This window comes from Artemia franciscana, chromosome 3 (genome assembly GCF_032884065.1).
Source record: "Artemia franciscana chromosome 3, ASM3288406v1, whole genome shotgun sequence".
In the NCBI taxonomy this organism is placed as follows: Eukaryota; Metazoa; Arthropoda; class Branchiopoda; order Anostraca; family Artemiidae; genus Artemia; species Artemia franciscana.
Genome location: NC_088865.1, coordinates 34724553 through 34740435, shown reverse-complemented (window position 1 = coordinate 34740435; position 15883 = coordinate 34724553). Strand labels below are relative to the sequence as shown.

Genomic DNA, 15883 nt, shown 5'->3' with positions numbered 1-15883 from the left:
CGATTAATAACCAATCCAGTCCACTACTCTCAATGCCATTCAAAAGACTTTTTATTAATGCGCAAAATTTTGTAAATTTAGTTAAACTTCGGAGGGATTTCTGGTCGCAGGGGAGATAAACATTAATGAGGACAAGGTTGGCAAGACGAATAGCAATATAACAATCACTCTCGTGATAGCATAAAGGGGGTGGTGAAAACAGCTTCTTTTTTATTAAACATGCTAGGCCACCTGATGGTCTGCCAGAGGTTTTGCGTGCACTTTTAGAAAAAACTGAGTGTTCGTTACTTCTCTGTAGGGAGTTTAAGCTCACTAAAGGTAGGAGATGCTCCTGGAGGAATAAAACATCAAAATTTTCTAATTTCTGATCTAAAGAAACGTCTTTATCCTTAGTACCGTTAATATTGAACGAACATATAGTGAAATTAGTCTTAGCACTCATTTTCTAGTATAGGACGATCGTTTCGACAGAAGTTGTCGAATGGCTGCGAAAACAGAAACGTATTTGAAAAATGATATGAAACAAGTAATGGTGATTATCGAGAAGTGGATGCGAGTGAACAAGCTGCTTGTTAATAAAAAAAAATAATGTTCATTTGATGTGGCAGAAGTGCAAATTTATATCCATAGAATGAAGAAATTGAGTTAGAAAATGGAAGCATAAAACGGACATAAAGTATCCTGGTGCCATAGTAGATGAATGCCTAAGTTTCAAAGATTATATTGCATTTATAAGTACTAAATTAGCTAAAAATGTTGGAACTCTGCGGAAGCTGAAAATTTATTTCCCCAAAAAGGTTATTAAAATGTTATGTTTTTCTCTTATTTACCCATATTTGTTGTACTGTGTTACAGTTTCGTCGTACACGTTCGCTAGCCCTTTATATCCGCTCCGTGTGTTAAAAAATAAAATTGTAAGAGTTTTGACCAATTTTCTCCAAGAATTCGGTAAGATCTAGGTATCACAAATTAAAAATTTTGACATTTTTTGGCTCGGTTGAATTTTATGTAAATTTTATCATTTCTCAATAAGTGTTTTCATTTCTCTAATAAGGAGCTGTTGCAGTCTAGGACTGCAAAATTTTAAAACAAGCGACTTATATAAAAGCTTAGGCAAATGGGACACCAATGCAGAAGAAAGAAAAATATTGCCTCCCCCCAAAATGCAGCCCAAACAGGTGCGAGGAAAGTGCCAACGGCTCTTTTCCTGGCCACTTCAAATGGAATGTGCTGTTTTATAAACTTTAGAGGGGGATCGTTCAATTGAAGTTGAAAATTCTTGTGTCATTTTTGAAGCCCAGATGCTAGTGGAGTGTCATCAACCTCCTTATCGGTTCCTTTTTTTACCCTCCGGGCTCCCTCCAATCTCTATAATATCGATTAAAAATTCAAGATATCTGTTTTGTTTAAAAACTTGTAGCAAAAATTTACGATTATAGAGACGAATTCAACCGTCATAAGCTCGGGAACAAACATAAACAGACGTTACGAAGTGCCATGCTAAGTGCACTTGCTAATTCGACGTTTGATGTCAGTTCGTGGTAACAAACTGTAAGTAAGGAGCGATGCGACTCAATAGTACCCAAAACTAATAAACCACAATAAAAAATAGTAACCACAATCAAAAGAATTGGTATATTATGCTGATTCCAAATATATAAGGTTCATTAAGTTCAGTTTTACCTATCAAAAGTTACGAGCCTGAGAAAATTTGCCTGATTGTCGAAGAAGGGGGGGGGAAACACCCCTTATAAGTCAAAGAATCTTAGTGGAAATAAAAAATCAAATTCAGTTTATCCGAAAACCTACGGTTTGAAGCTCCTATCTCTAAAAATGTAAAATTTTGTGTTTTCCGCAAGAAGAAAAACCACTGATGCATGTTTATTTGTTTTTTTCCAAGGGATGATCAAATCGATCCAGTAGTCATAAAACATCGGGAGAAAATTCATTAGAACGAAAATTGAAAGTTTTTGTGTCCTTTATAAGCAACTAGGTCCCCTCCCACGCCCCTGTTTTATCAAAATCGTTTGATCAAAATTTTGAGGTGGCGATTTTACTCAGCATAATTGAAAGGCCCATAAACTATTCCTTTGGAGATAACATGAACCCACATATTCCCTGGGGAAAGGTCTTTAAGTTATAAAATTTGCCAAAAGTTTCCGTTTGTTATTTGTTATTAGGAAGTTTGCATACATTTTTTGGGTGGGGAAGAGGATGAATTGTCTGCTGTAGGACATTTCCTCGAAGAGAATTTTATATGGGGAGGGAAGTTTCCTGGGGGTGAGCTTTTCAGGAAAATTTTACGCTGGAGAATTGGCCAGAATTCCTATCCAGTCGTGACTGGTCATATTGATACTTGATGTTCGTAGAAATGAAAAATTACGATTAGAAAAGCCTTATAAAACGAAAGAAATATATTCCAGTGCGTTTTTGCGTCAGCTTGAACTCAAAGCTTTCGTATCTGGGAAAATGTCACATAGCCACAGGGATGCGATTAGTGTTAATACGAAATATGTAATATAAATGTATTATATGGAGCGATAGACAAACTGGAGAAGAACCGAGACCATATTCCCTTTTTCTACAGATAGTTAAGTTTTATGGCCTCAAGACAGAAATTTCAGACTGACCCCAAAGTCTTGGCCTTGTGCAATACACATCAATGTCCGACCTATACTTGATAATCCTAATTTCTTTGGGGTACCATTCGTTCAGTTTGGAGAAGTATTTCTAGGTCAAATGATTTCTTTCCAATTGAATATTGTGGGATCCATTAGGTGTAAAATCTCTTATTGGGGTTTTTAGGTGGTCTTCATGCCTAATAGTACCAAACTTTAGTCTCTTTAGTTTCTTATCTTGGTTCTAGACACACTCTTTAATATGGACGGAAAAATAGCAAAGACTAGATGCAAGAGACCACGCTCCGTGGGTGTGGAGAAGCCTGGAGTCCAAATAAAACTACAAAAAAGATCTTTTAAATTACTATTTTATAGTTCTGCCTTCGGTAATATTCTTGGGGATTTCAAATCCTCCTCCTCGTGGATTTGGGTAAGATTGATTCATTCAGTTTTGATTTGGTATGTTCAATTTACTATTCTTTAATCGGCCAAAATGCATATTCTTCTTGTTTATTTAATTTTCGAGTAAATTTTTCTATTTGGTCCGCTTTCTTATATCCAAGGCAAAAACTTGGACCACACAACCATGTTTCATTGTTGCAAAAGTCCATTGTTTTTTTGTTTGTTTGTTTTTTTTTTTTTTTTTTTTTACAGTTGCAACCACACTTTGAACTGAGTTCTTTAACAAACACATGTTACATTGGTTATTGCAAAGTGACTTGAGCCCACAACTTTTGAATTTCAAAGATGGCGTCATAGCCACTGGGATGCAGTAACTGTTAATATAAAATGTATTATTGAATATTTCATTAACATTGAGTGATAAACATATTGGAGAAGAACCGACACCTGTATTCTCTTTTTCTGCAGATAATTGTTTCCTCAAGATAAAGATTCCCTCAATTTCATTGTAGATTATGCAAACTTAAGTTTTCGAAGGATCTTGGAATTATTGCAGAGTTTCCATTAGCATAGTAATTTGTTGAAATTTATCTAACATTAGTACTTTTCTGACAAAGCTGGCAACCCTGTAAAGAGCAAACACCTTTTTTTTTCATATTCTAAATGATAAAATGAAAAAGAACACTTTACTTTGATTTTTCAAACCATTAAAGAAAAGTACATCATCACAACGATCAAGAGGATTGGCAAAAACTAATGAAAAACTAATTGCTGGAAAAATTAATAACAAAGAAATATGTGGTTAGATGACAAGTAATAGCAAGAATAGCAACAAATTAATAATGAAAATGGTTCACGAAGGTTCATTTTGTTGGAACAGAATTTCGTAGCAAAATTCCAGTTCGTCTGTTTCCCCAAAAAATTCCCCAAATTTTGAAGACTTGTTACCGAATTTTAAATTCAAGAGTACAAGCTCTTTTCTCCTCAAGTCAAGTTAATTTTTCGCCTTTTACGAAACATTCAAAATCATAGTTTACCATTTTATTTCATTCAAAAGCTAGTTTGTTTTTGTTTTTTTTGCTTTCAATTTGAAAAGAAGGTGAAAACTCATATTTTACTGTTAAGTTGTCAGTTCAAGAAGAAATATGAAAGCTGTTGACATAAGTCACGTCCTATTTCACGTTCCTATTATTTCATCCCTATTTTCTCCCTGAAAAAGAAATAACGTCTAAATGATGACCGATGGGTTGTTTTTTAGCTCCTTGTTCATTAACTTTTTCTTATATGAATTAAAAAAAAACTTTCCAAAAAGAAGTTTTTCAAAGAAAAGTAAAGGCCATAACAAGCAGCTCGTGGTAACGAACGTAGTAAAAGTTTCCTCGTTTCCTGCTTCATCAAACAGTTCATGGTAATGAACTGTACTAAGGAGCGACTTGGCTCAATAGTAACCGAAACTCTAAAAAACGGAATTTTGATACCAATAGTTACATCAAAAGAATCGAATTTTTATGCTGTTTTTAAGTATATAAGTTTCATAGTCTTACCAAGTCTTACTAATCAAAAGCTGCGAGCCCGTGAAAATTTGCCGTATTTTAGAAAAAGGGGGAGGGGGAACATTCCCTAAAAGTCATAGAATCTTAACAAAAATCACACCATCAGATTCAGCGTATTAGAAGACGCTACTGATAAAGTTTCAAGCTCCTATCTGCAAAAATGTGGAAATTTTGTATTTTTGCCAGAAGACAGATCACGGATGCGGGTTTATTTTTCTTTTTATTTCTTTTCTCCCGGGGGTAATCCTATCGACCCAGTGGTCCTACAATGTTGCAAGAGGGCTCATGCTAATGGAAATTAAAAGTTCTATTCCCCTTTTTAAGTGACTAAAAAAATCGGAGGGCACCTAGGCCACCTCCCACGATCATTTTTTCCTAAAGTCACCGGATCAAATTTTGAGATAGCCGTTTTGTTCAACGTAGTTGAAAAACTCAATAACTATGTCTTTGGCGATGACTTAATCCCCCACAGTCCCAGGAGGAGGGGCTGAAAGTTTTAAACGCTGTCCATTGTTTACATATACTACTAGTTATTGGGAAGTGTACAGACGTTTTTAGGGGGACTTTTACGCATTGGGAGGGGGTACATGGGAAGGGATTACATGGGAGGATTTTTCCATGGAGGAATTTATCATGAGGGAAAAGAATTTCCACGAAGGGGTGCAGGATTTTTTAGCATTATTGAAAAAGAAACAATGAGAAAATAAATGAAAAAAAAAATCAACTGGAAGTAAGGAACAGCATTAAAACTTAAAACGAACAGAAATTATCACGAATATAAGGACATTCCTCTCCTTCTCAATGCCTTGCTCTTTACACTAAAGTACTTTTAGTAACTTGAACTATTTATTCTATGGCTTTTGTGATTCAGGGGTCATTCTTAAAGAATTAGGACAAAATTCAAACTTTAGTGTAAAGAGCTACGTATTACGAGGGGGCTAACCCCCTCGTATACGTAATAAAAATATACGAATATAGAAATTCGTTACGTAAGTTATTTCGCAAAAACATATATTTTTTACTTATAAAAACGTTATAAAAAAGTTCTAGTTGCATTTAAAGAAACCAAAAATTGAAGGGCAACTAGGCCTCCTCCCCTATCCCTTTTTTCTAATCAAAACTGTCCGATCAAAACCATGAGAAAGCCATTTGGCCAAAAAATTTAATATGCAAATTTCGTTTTAATTTTTCATGTGCGATGATTCAAAATCAAAACATACATTAATCCAAAAATGTTCAGAAATTAAATTTAAAAAAATTAGTTTTTCTCAACTGGAAGTAAGCAGCGGCATTGAAACTTAAAACGAACAGAAATTATTCCGTATATGAAAGAGGTTGTCCCCTCCTCAACGTCCCGCTCTTTACGCTAAAGTATCACTTGTTGAATTGCTAAGTTGAATCACTTCCCACTAACCAAACAGAAGGGAGGAGAAGATGACAAAGAACGATATACCCTCATACAAATTCTGAAATTGGAACCTCGTAACGAAATCATTTTTGGAGCCTTGTTCTCCAACAAGAAGAAGAGGTCGTAACGGACAAGTGAAGTCCTTCGATCAAAGTATGACAAGAAGAAGATAAGTATGACAAAAGTAAAAGCACTTTTTTTTAGTATCTATTTTCTGATCACCCAGGTTATACTAGTTATTTCACAAGGATTTTCCGTAAAGAATGGACCCCAAAGAATTTCTTTTGAGGTTTTGACTCATGCTTTTTTACCGGGCGAAAAATTTAAAAATTATCAAAAGCATGTGCATAAATATGATAAAACTAGGTAGGCTAGAGTATAAAATTTGTTTGGAAGTTCAGTAAAGATGCAGTTTTTGAATCTCTGAAGTGTTTAAAAGCTGGGTTGGAGTGAGTAAAGACGTTTTCAAGGTAACTGAGCTATTTTAATTGCATTACTAAGATTAATGTAGGCTCAGTGCTTAAATCTTCAAGTAATTTTGTTTTCATTCCCTTAATTATCAAATTCTATCAAGAAAGTCAGGATAAGTATCCTGTCCTTCCTTATTGAACAGTACAGGAATAAGGGAAGGCTATTGAAAGGGACTGATAAGGGTACTTTGAAAAGTAAGGAGCAAGCTCAAGTTCTTTTAGAATTAATTTAGAAAACTTTCCATGTATCAAGCTTGTTAAAATACTAGACAAACTCCTTTTCACTCTCTTGGAAAGAAATAAAACTTAACAGTAACCAATATGGGGTGATATCCACCATATGGCTAATGTGGGGTAAAGTTAATTTGTGATTCAAATGAATGTTATATTTATATTCATATATGTTAGGCATATATATGCACTTTGGGGGGTTGGATATATACACTGTAAATATATAGGCTAGGTTGTACAAAATTCATGAATTTCTTACAAATAGGCTACTGCAAAAACAAGGAAAGTAGTGAAGATAAAGGTTCTTTCCCTGTAAGATGTGTCAACTTAGATTATTGTGCATATTATGGAGTAAGAATTGTTTTCTAAACATGTTTCTTTATGTCCAGCTGGGCTCCTAGGCCTATAATACTGGTAGGCTGGTTAGCTAATTTAAAGATTTGTGTGTATGTATATAGGCCTATATATTTGCTATCAAATTAGCCATTGGATGGTATCTCAATCCAGGGTCAAAAAATACTTTGGGAAGGGAGGCTATTGCCAAGATAGCCCACTCCTGTTAGGAAAACAGGAACTTTTTCTTTTAGTAACAGAAAAATGCTATTCCTGTTACTAGAGTAGGTAAATAAGCAGCAGTTAATATAAATGAACCTATGAGTAAAGGGAACTTAGCTTCTACTCAGTGTCATTTTTTAGGCTCAATTAGTTTTAACTCCTTGCAAAATTAGTTTTAAGTCTTTTTTTGACCTTTGAAAATGATAATGTTTTTCATTGTTTTTGGGCATAAAAAGGTTAAAACATTTGTCTCACACTTACTATTTCCTTATAAAGTCCATTTTGTAAATATTATGTAATCCATAAGCTTTATTTTGTCATATTTTTTTTTATTCAACTTAATCATGACAAAAGAATGTTTGTGAATCATTTAACTGTTATAAAATGTATCTACAAAGAAATAGTAAGTGGGGAACCAATGTTTTGACTCAATTTTATACCCAAAACTATAGAAAGAAATTATTATTTTATATAGTTTGTCTGAAATTTTACCACAAGTTCTTTTTGAAAGAAAAATAAAGAACTACCATTAAACCATAAAAAAATTGAGTATAATATACATATATTTATGTTTATCCATTGAAGTTTTAATTGTCACTTTATTTATTAAAGTAAAAAAGGGAAAACATTTAAAATATAGTTTGTTTTCAGTAAGGTGCAAATTATGTTCTGGTCTTGAGAAGGCATGGGGGTTGTCAGACCTACTGATGGTAATTTTGCTCATCTGGAGTTTAAATCAGTTGTTTATTGTAATTTCTGTTTTTTTTTTTTTTTTTTTACTTATTTCTTTATTGATGGTGATTTGTGGTAGTTTTATGCTTGGGAGGTCATTTGAATTTATTTCTGCTGATTTTGGTTTAATTTAGCTTGTTACATTTGTTTGAAAAGCTTGTTTTCTGGAAAAGGTTTTCTATATATATATATATATATATATATATATATATATATATATATATATATATATATATATATATATATATATATATATATATATATATATAAATAATTAAAAAACCTTTTCCAGAAAACAAGCTTTTCAAACAAATGTAACAAGCTAAATTACAAGTCTTTTTATACAAGAATCCATTGTGTTGCTTGCTTTTTGTATTTTGGAGAAGCTTTTTCAACAGTTTTTAATCCTTGCACAAATAGTAATGTATTTTAATTTTTTTTACTTCCTTGAGTTGAACTAAAAAATAAAACTTAATATCATTCTAGAAAAAATCCGTCCATGCTCTATGACAACCTGGATACACTTGCACTCTTTGGATTTATTTAAATTATAAGAGCAGAATTATTAGTAGTAGTAGCTCTAAAAGTTGCAACTTTATACCCACAGTTGTTCAAAAATATATTGCAGAGGTGTTTATTGGCAACCCTACACACAGTGCCTTTTGACTTGTTTAAAGCAATATATAGTTTTAAAGCAGAAGGGTCAATTGTCTAATTGTGGGGGTTGACAAAATTTTCAAGAGACGTAGTTCCTTGACCATTCTACTATGTTAAACATAATGGCTGTCTCAAAGTTTTGACTAGATGTGGTTGGAAAATGAATGGGCTTGATAGGAGGGCTGCTTATCCTGTAATCTCTTTTGGCTTTTAAAAACAGCACTAGTAATTTTAATTTCTAAACAAAATAGCTAAAGTTTAAAGTGTCAGTGATATTTCTAGCTATTATAGAGCATTGTTGGCTATGATATTGCTTATATGCCCTTTCAAAAACGTGTATGGATATAGTTTCCTCCATTTAATTAAAACTCTCCCAACTGTTTTGAAAAAGTTTCACCTTAATACCCCCAGTATTGTTAGTTAGAGTAACTATAGTGGTAGTATTAATAGTATACACATAGTGCCTTTTGCTAGTTCAAAATTCACCACAACTTATAATGCCAGCTACTCTTGAGGTATTGCTTTGTCACCTCTTTAAAATATACATGCTCATTGTTTTGATTTAGTTCAACATCTGCCCAATTGTTCCCTGAAAGCTTTACCATAATACTGTTAGCTTACCTAGCAGCAATAGTTGTAGTAGCTGTATGCTGCAGTAGTAGTAGTATGAGTAGAAGCAGTAGCATTAGGATGCAAATATTTTCTTTTGATTAGTTTAACATCCCCTGCAACAAGCCCTGTTAACTTCAACTTCACACACCAAACTGGTCCTAACATGTAGCTGTTATGCCCTTTTGACAACCTATATATAGAAGGTGTCTTGTGATTCAGTTCATCTTCTCCCCTCAAAATTCCTTGAAAATTTCACCTTCATATATTTGACTTTTTTTGTGAAAAAAAAACAAAAAAAAACAAAAAACACTTTTTCTGCTCTGGAAGGCTTAATCTAATGATTTTCAGTATATAGGAAAAACATCTAGGAATCTAACTGTTTGATTAAAAATTTGAAGTTTTAGCAGAAAAGGGTAGAAAGCTCTGATTTTCTTAAATTGGAGTGTTTTCACCTACAAGTTTGACAGAACAAAAAAACTATCTGTTTGATCAAAGCCTCAACTCTTATTGGAGGTCTCAGGGACTTCCTGCTGTCCTGTTCAAAGCCGGCTTAAGCACTTCAATGTAGACTTGAAAAAATATGTTATCCCTATCATGTGCTGGTATCCAGGATCATTGCTTTTCCTGGGGCCAAAATAATTTCAATGGTTTAAAGAACATGAAGATTGGAACTTGGAATGTTATGACGTTTAAAATAACTGTCCTATCAACATTTTGACTGACGAACTGAAACTCATCTCCCAGGGGTAGGAAGCAAGAAAACAGGTGATATAGAATTTTTCACTCAGGCAGGAAGGATGGGGTACACAGACAGGAGTAGGGCTCATGATGAACAACGAAGCTGTTTAGTCCTGTTTAGGCTGGGAAGGTATTGATAATATAATACTCATTGCTCATTTTTTGACTAAAAAGTTCAGGGTATCCGTTATAGTAGCAAATGCCATTGTAGAACTGATTGACGGAGATACCAGTGACTCAGATAAGTTTTACTTACAGTTACAGAAGCAAATAGGCAGGGTCTCAGTTAGATTATGCTGATGATTTAAGCATATTAGATGAAAGTGTGAGCAAAATGAATGAATTTTTAGAGGTTTTGCAAATTCAGGGTGCTAGAATAGGCTTAAAAATTAATATTAAGAAGACTAGGAATAAATGAAGATGAAAAGGTGATGTTGGGTAACAAAAGATTGATCAGGTCGGCAGCTTCACTTACCTTGGTGACATTAATAGCAAAGATGGTGGGAGCAATCAATATGTTAAAAGTAGAATAGCTAAGGGTCAGGGTGTTTTTTCACAGTTAAAAAAAAGTTTGGAAGAATAGGAAGATAAGTCTACAAACCAAGATGGAGAATATTGGAAGCTACAATGATGACAGTGGTCAAATATGGCTCTGAAGCATGGGCGCTTCAAAAAGCAGACAAAAATTTACTAGATGTTTTCCTGAGAAAACATCCTCAACACCTGGCTGACTGACTGTATTTCAAACAGTAGGTTGTACAAAAAATGTGGTTCAATCCCGCTTTCTAGGGCTATAATGAAAGAAAGGTTGAGATGGCTAGGCCACATTCTCCAGATGAGGCTAGGCCACATTCTTGCCAAAGATTATCCTTTTTGGCCAACCATCTGGGGCTACACGGAAAGCAGGCCGTCCTCGTCTGGGTTAAAAAAAAAAGGTAAAGGATGCGGCATTTAGACTTTACAGTCCGTACCAGCGGTGCTGATCTCTGTTTCTTGGCCCTTCAGCCAGGAAGTGCAATGGGGGGTTGGGGGCCAGCCAACCTGTGCTTTCGCACACCCTTCCTGTTTACCTTCCCCAGATTTCTCCAGGTACCCATTTAGAGCTGGGTCGACTCTGGCTAAGCTTACAGGATCACGCCACTGACCCCCGTCCCAAACTGAAGAATTGGGTACACCGGGATTCGAACCCACGTCCTCTCAGACACAGGATCCCGAATCCAGCGCACCAACCCACTCGTCTGGGTTGGGAGGATGTTATAAATAAAGATTTAAGGGAAATGGGAACTTACTGGGAATTTTTAAGAGGGAGGCCTAGAATAGATTAGGTTGGAGGAGGAGCATGCGTAGCTGTATTGGCCTCAGGCGGCTTGGTGCTGTAGTGAGTTATTAGTAGTAGTAGTAGGTTATATGGAAGCAATGAGCAAATTACCTAAATTGCAGCCCTTGCCTTGAGGACTATGTGGAGGTTGGCATCCCCAAAGACAATCAGTGGACCTTTTAACATACAAATAGTTTTCTTAAATTTTTGATCAGATGTTTTTTTAGGGAATGATAGGCTTGGGGGTGGGCTGGCTGCCCTCCATTAAGTTTTGACTCACAAAATAGGCACTGTAACTTCCAACTTCCCATCAAACGAGTCCCATCCAATCTGAAGTTTATGTGACCACCCATTCCATAAGAACTTTATATACCCTTAGGCAAAACTCACAACCGTTGTCCCTGGGCTGTGGGGGGCTTTGCCACCCTGAAGGCATTTTATATGCCGTTTGGACAATTGCAAACAAAATGGCTATTTCAAAATATTGAATTAGCCATGAGTTAAAAAAAGTTTATTGGGACATTGTCCTAGCAAATGAAGATGTGAATGAAGGTTTTGAAATTTTCCACAATGTGTTTGTAGCTGCATATAAAACATGCTGTTTTAAAGAGAAACCATGGAAGAAAAAATACACCAATATGTCCATGGGTTACCAAAAGCTTACTCATATGCATAAATAAGAAAGATAAGTAATGGGCAAATTACAGAAACCACCCAAACCAAGAAAACCTAGAGAGATATGAGACGTATAAGAAATGCCTTCATTCAGTTCTGAGGAAAGCAAAAAGAATTTATGTGAATAATAAAATATTGGAAAGTGGGAAGGATGGACAAAAAGTCTGGGAGGTCATTAATTCGATTTTGCAACCAAATGATAAGAGAGCAGAATTGCCTTCCAGACTTTTTGTCAACAGGGAGGCTGTTATGGAACCCACTCAGGTTGCAAAAGAACTCAGTACATTTTTCGCAAGGATAGGAGGAATTACATCTAATTCTGCGAAAAGTCCCCACAAACCCTACAAGCATTACCTTGGCTCAGCATGCGCCAAATCAATGGCAATAATTCCTGTGACATCAACTGAAGTAGAGTTAATTGTGAAGACCTTGAAAGGCACATCAGCATTTGGATTTGACTGGATACACACGAAAGCCCTGAAAGCAGTCCTCCCTTTTATCCTAGAGCCATTAATTTATTTGATAAACATGTCTCTAAGAAGTGGTGTTTTTCCTTTGATACTAAAAAAAGCAAGAATAATCCCTCTGCATAAAGGTGGCCCTCATGACGATCCATCAAACTTCCGACCCATATCCATATTATCTGTTTTTTCAAAAGTTTTTGAAAAACCCTTACAAAGACTACTTTACCAGTTTCTCGAAAAAAAAGGATTTTTTAATAGTCGTCAGTTTGGCTTCAGACCTAGTCATTCAACAGAAGATGCTCTGGCATACTTAAGCTTATTCATCAACAGAGCACTTGACTCAGGTCTTCTGCCAGCTGCTATATTGATTGACATCAAGAAAGCGTTTGACAGTATGGATCATACAATCTTACTGGGAAAGCTGTAACATATTGGAGTGAGAGGGATAGCCCTTCAATGGTTTGAATCTTACCTTCAAAATAGGTGCATCTATATTGGTGACGACCCAAGGAACGACACTACTGTGAAATTTGGTGTGCCCCAAGGATCAATCCTTGGTCCTCTTTTGTTTTTAGTCCATGTAAATGACCTAACGCTTATCCTTAATCCGAATCATGACGACCAAAAATGCTGTAACCTATGCTTTGATCAAACATCTGAGGACATCTAACGAGCAAGATGAACTTATAGCATTCGCTGACGACACATGGACTCGATATGCCTTCACTCCAGCAGAAGCTTGAAAACATCAAAGAAGAGACCTATCTTTGGATGGATGCCAACAAACTTGTCATCAATGTAGAAAAATCTTGCATCCTACTATTTTCTAGGGTAGGAACCCTTCACCCAGAAATAACAGGAATTGTGACGTCTCGTGGACAGGTTCAATGACCAGTAAATGGATGTGCAAAATATTTAGGAGTAATAGCTGATGAAAACCTTTCTTTCCTTCCTCACATCCATGCTGTAGAATTAAAGCTTTCAAGGAATCTGGGTATCATGAAGAAACTGAAGCAAACATTCCCACGTAAAACCCTTATCCTTCTCTACAATGCACTCATTAGACCCCACTTGCAGTATTGCGCAATGGTATGGCAATCGACATTCAAATCCCATCTGAAAAAACTGGATTCCATCCACAAGAATGCCTTGAAGATCATCAAACACACAGAAGATTATATCTCGCTGAAATCGCTGTTTGAGCTTTCTTGTTTAGTTTTTGCTTTCAGATTCCTCTCCGGCTAGCTTCCACCGCCTTTTAGGAATCTATTCCGTTTGGTATCCGAACAGCGCCTTCCAATTACAAGACTATCTGCACAGATCCATATTCGACATACGCCAACAGTGAGGTCGGACTTTTCGCCTTACATCGTCTGTGCTGAGGCTTACAATACCCTACCGCTTGAACTGAGAGGTAGGAGCTCCCTTGGTTCTTTCAAAAAGAGAATAAAAAATTATCTTGTTTTGAATTAGTTTAATTTGAATAAAGAATCTAATTAGAAAAGTGATTTTAGTTATTATTGAGTTTGTTTTGTGGGGGTTGGAGTGGTTTGCTCCTGGATGAAGAGGCGGGGACTTGTAAGGATGTTTTTTTGGTAGGGGCCATGGTTGTATCAAGAAGTGGAGGGTGAGCCATAGCGCGTATTTATTTTTGAGGTGATATGGGACTCAGCATGCAGTTTTTGCATAGAGATGAGAGATTATGTATGTTATGACTGTTATAATTTTTTTTTAATAAACCCGATTGAACTGAACTGAAAAAAAGTTGAGAAGCGCCTGAGTTGTCAAACACCCTTGGTCCTTAGTTTTATAGATTATGAGCAAGCGTTCGATTCTGTTGATATAAGAGCTTTAGTAAGTCTTATGCTTGTGTGGTATACAAGATAAATTCATTAAAGTGGTTAGGTGCTGTGTATATGGATAATACTGCTGCAGTTAAGGTAGGAAATGAGGTTAGCAGGTGGTTTTGTATTCAATCATGAGTTAAGCACGGTTGTGTTCTATCCCCCTTTATATGGATCATTTTGATGGACTTTATCTTGAGAAGCAAAGGAAAGGTAATGGGAGACCATAGAATCAAATGGGGAGGAAAAACTCTCTTGATCTTAGATTATTCTGATGATTTAAGCATCCTAGATAAAAGTTGGAGCAAAATCAATGAACTTTCAGAGATTTGCCGAAGATTGTCCTTATCAGCCAACCGTAGGGCTAAACAGAAAGTCGTCCTTGTCTGCGTTGAGACGGGGTCATAAAGAAAGATTTAAAGGAAATGGGAACCTCCTGGGAGGGTGTAAAAAGAAAGGCTTTAAATAGATTGGGATGGAGGAGGAGGGTGCCTATCTGTGTTGACATCAGGCGGCTTAGTGCTGCGGTGAGTTGTTAGTAGTATTAGTTGTAGTAGTTTGAAATAGCTTTAAGCATTAAGTTAGAACTTTCATGCTATGTTGTGGTTAGTGTTGAACTAACAAAAATGCAGTATGTGCGTTTTACCATTAGTACTAGTATTAATACTGCTATATCTGCTACTTCTACTTAGGCTAAGGTTATTAACGTGAACCTTTCAGTGAATGTTTAGGGGATGTTGAACTAGGGTAAAGGCACCAATTATTCGAAAGTGCAATTTCGGAACCACAGATGAAATTTTCCTTCAAGACAGGATAACTCTGCTTAATCGTGACTTGGAACATCATCTCTTGAAGCCGTCATTATAATTTTACAGTGTGAAACGTGGACACTATCTGATACTCCCAGATAAGAAAAGAATAATTAATTCAATCTGTTTGCTGTTTTCGACACAAAATGAGATCCCAACAAATTTTTAGCTATGTAATGTTCAAACTGTCTTCACTTGGTTATGTTTTTGCAAAAAAGCTGGGATCAGCACCAACGCGTCAAGATACATCTGATCTTCTCTAAAATGTAGGTACATCGGCTTTTTCTTAATAAAATAAAATTAAAATAGCATAAAATATTATATTGACGAAACTATGTTCCAAGTGGCGAAAATTCTTGCCTGATATATTGGATTACCTGTCCAAGTAAAAATGTTCCTTAATATCTTATTTTCGACAGACAGCAAAAGGCCCTGTCAAAATATAGGTGACTCTGTCAAAACTTCACTGAACGTGTAAAACAGATGAGAAAATTTGGTGTCGAAACTCAAGGACCTCTGACCAAAACATAGTTGTCGAATTAATGGGTACTATCTCAACAACGAAAGATTTTGATGATTATTATTTCTAATAATATTCCGCATGAAAAACAGTGAAAAGGTATTTTTTTTTTAATCGTAATTTTATTGATTTGATGCTAGATTATTCCATCATCTGTGGAACTATAGCTTGGCCTAATACCGTGTTGATATTTATAAGAATTTGACTTGGTTGGTCATAAAATTTTAATTTGAATATGTACAAAAATATTCTGTTTGAACCCTCCCCACTTAGCTTG

The 15883-nt window shown here is 35.6% G+C and overlaps 1 protein-coding gene across 4 annotated transcripts in view; it reads left to right on the top strand.

Annotated features, from left to right (window-relative positions):
- Nucleotides 1-6090: 6090 nt before the first annotated feature.
- Nucleotides 6091-15883, top strand: part of LOC136025212 (zinc finger protein 570-like) — a 45131-nt gene continuing 35338 nt past the window's right edge. Inside the window, exon 1 of one of the 4 annotated variants that reach the window (XM_065701027.1) lies at nucleotides 6091-6165. The gene's annotated coding sequence lies outside the window, so the exon portion shown is untranslated. Of the gene's footprint in view, nucleotides 6166-6291; nucleotides 6452-15883 lie in introns of those variants that run through there. The other 3 variants (XM_065701026.1, XM_065701025.1, XM_065701028.1) reach the window with 3 other exon arrangements.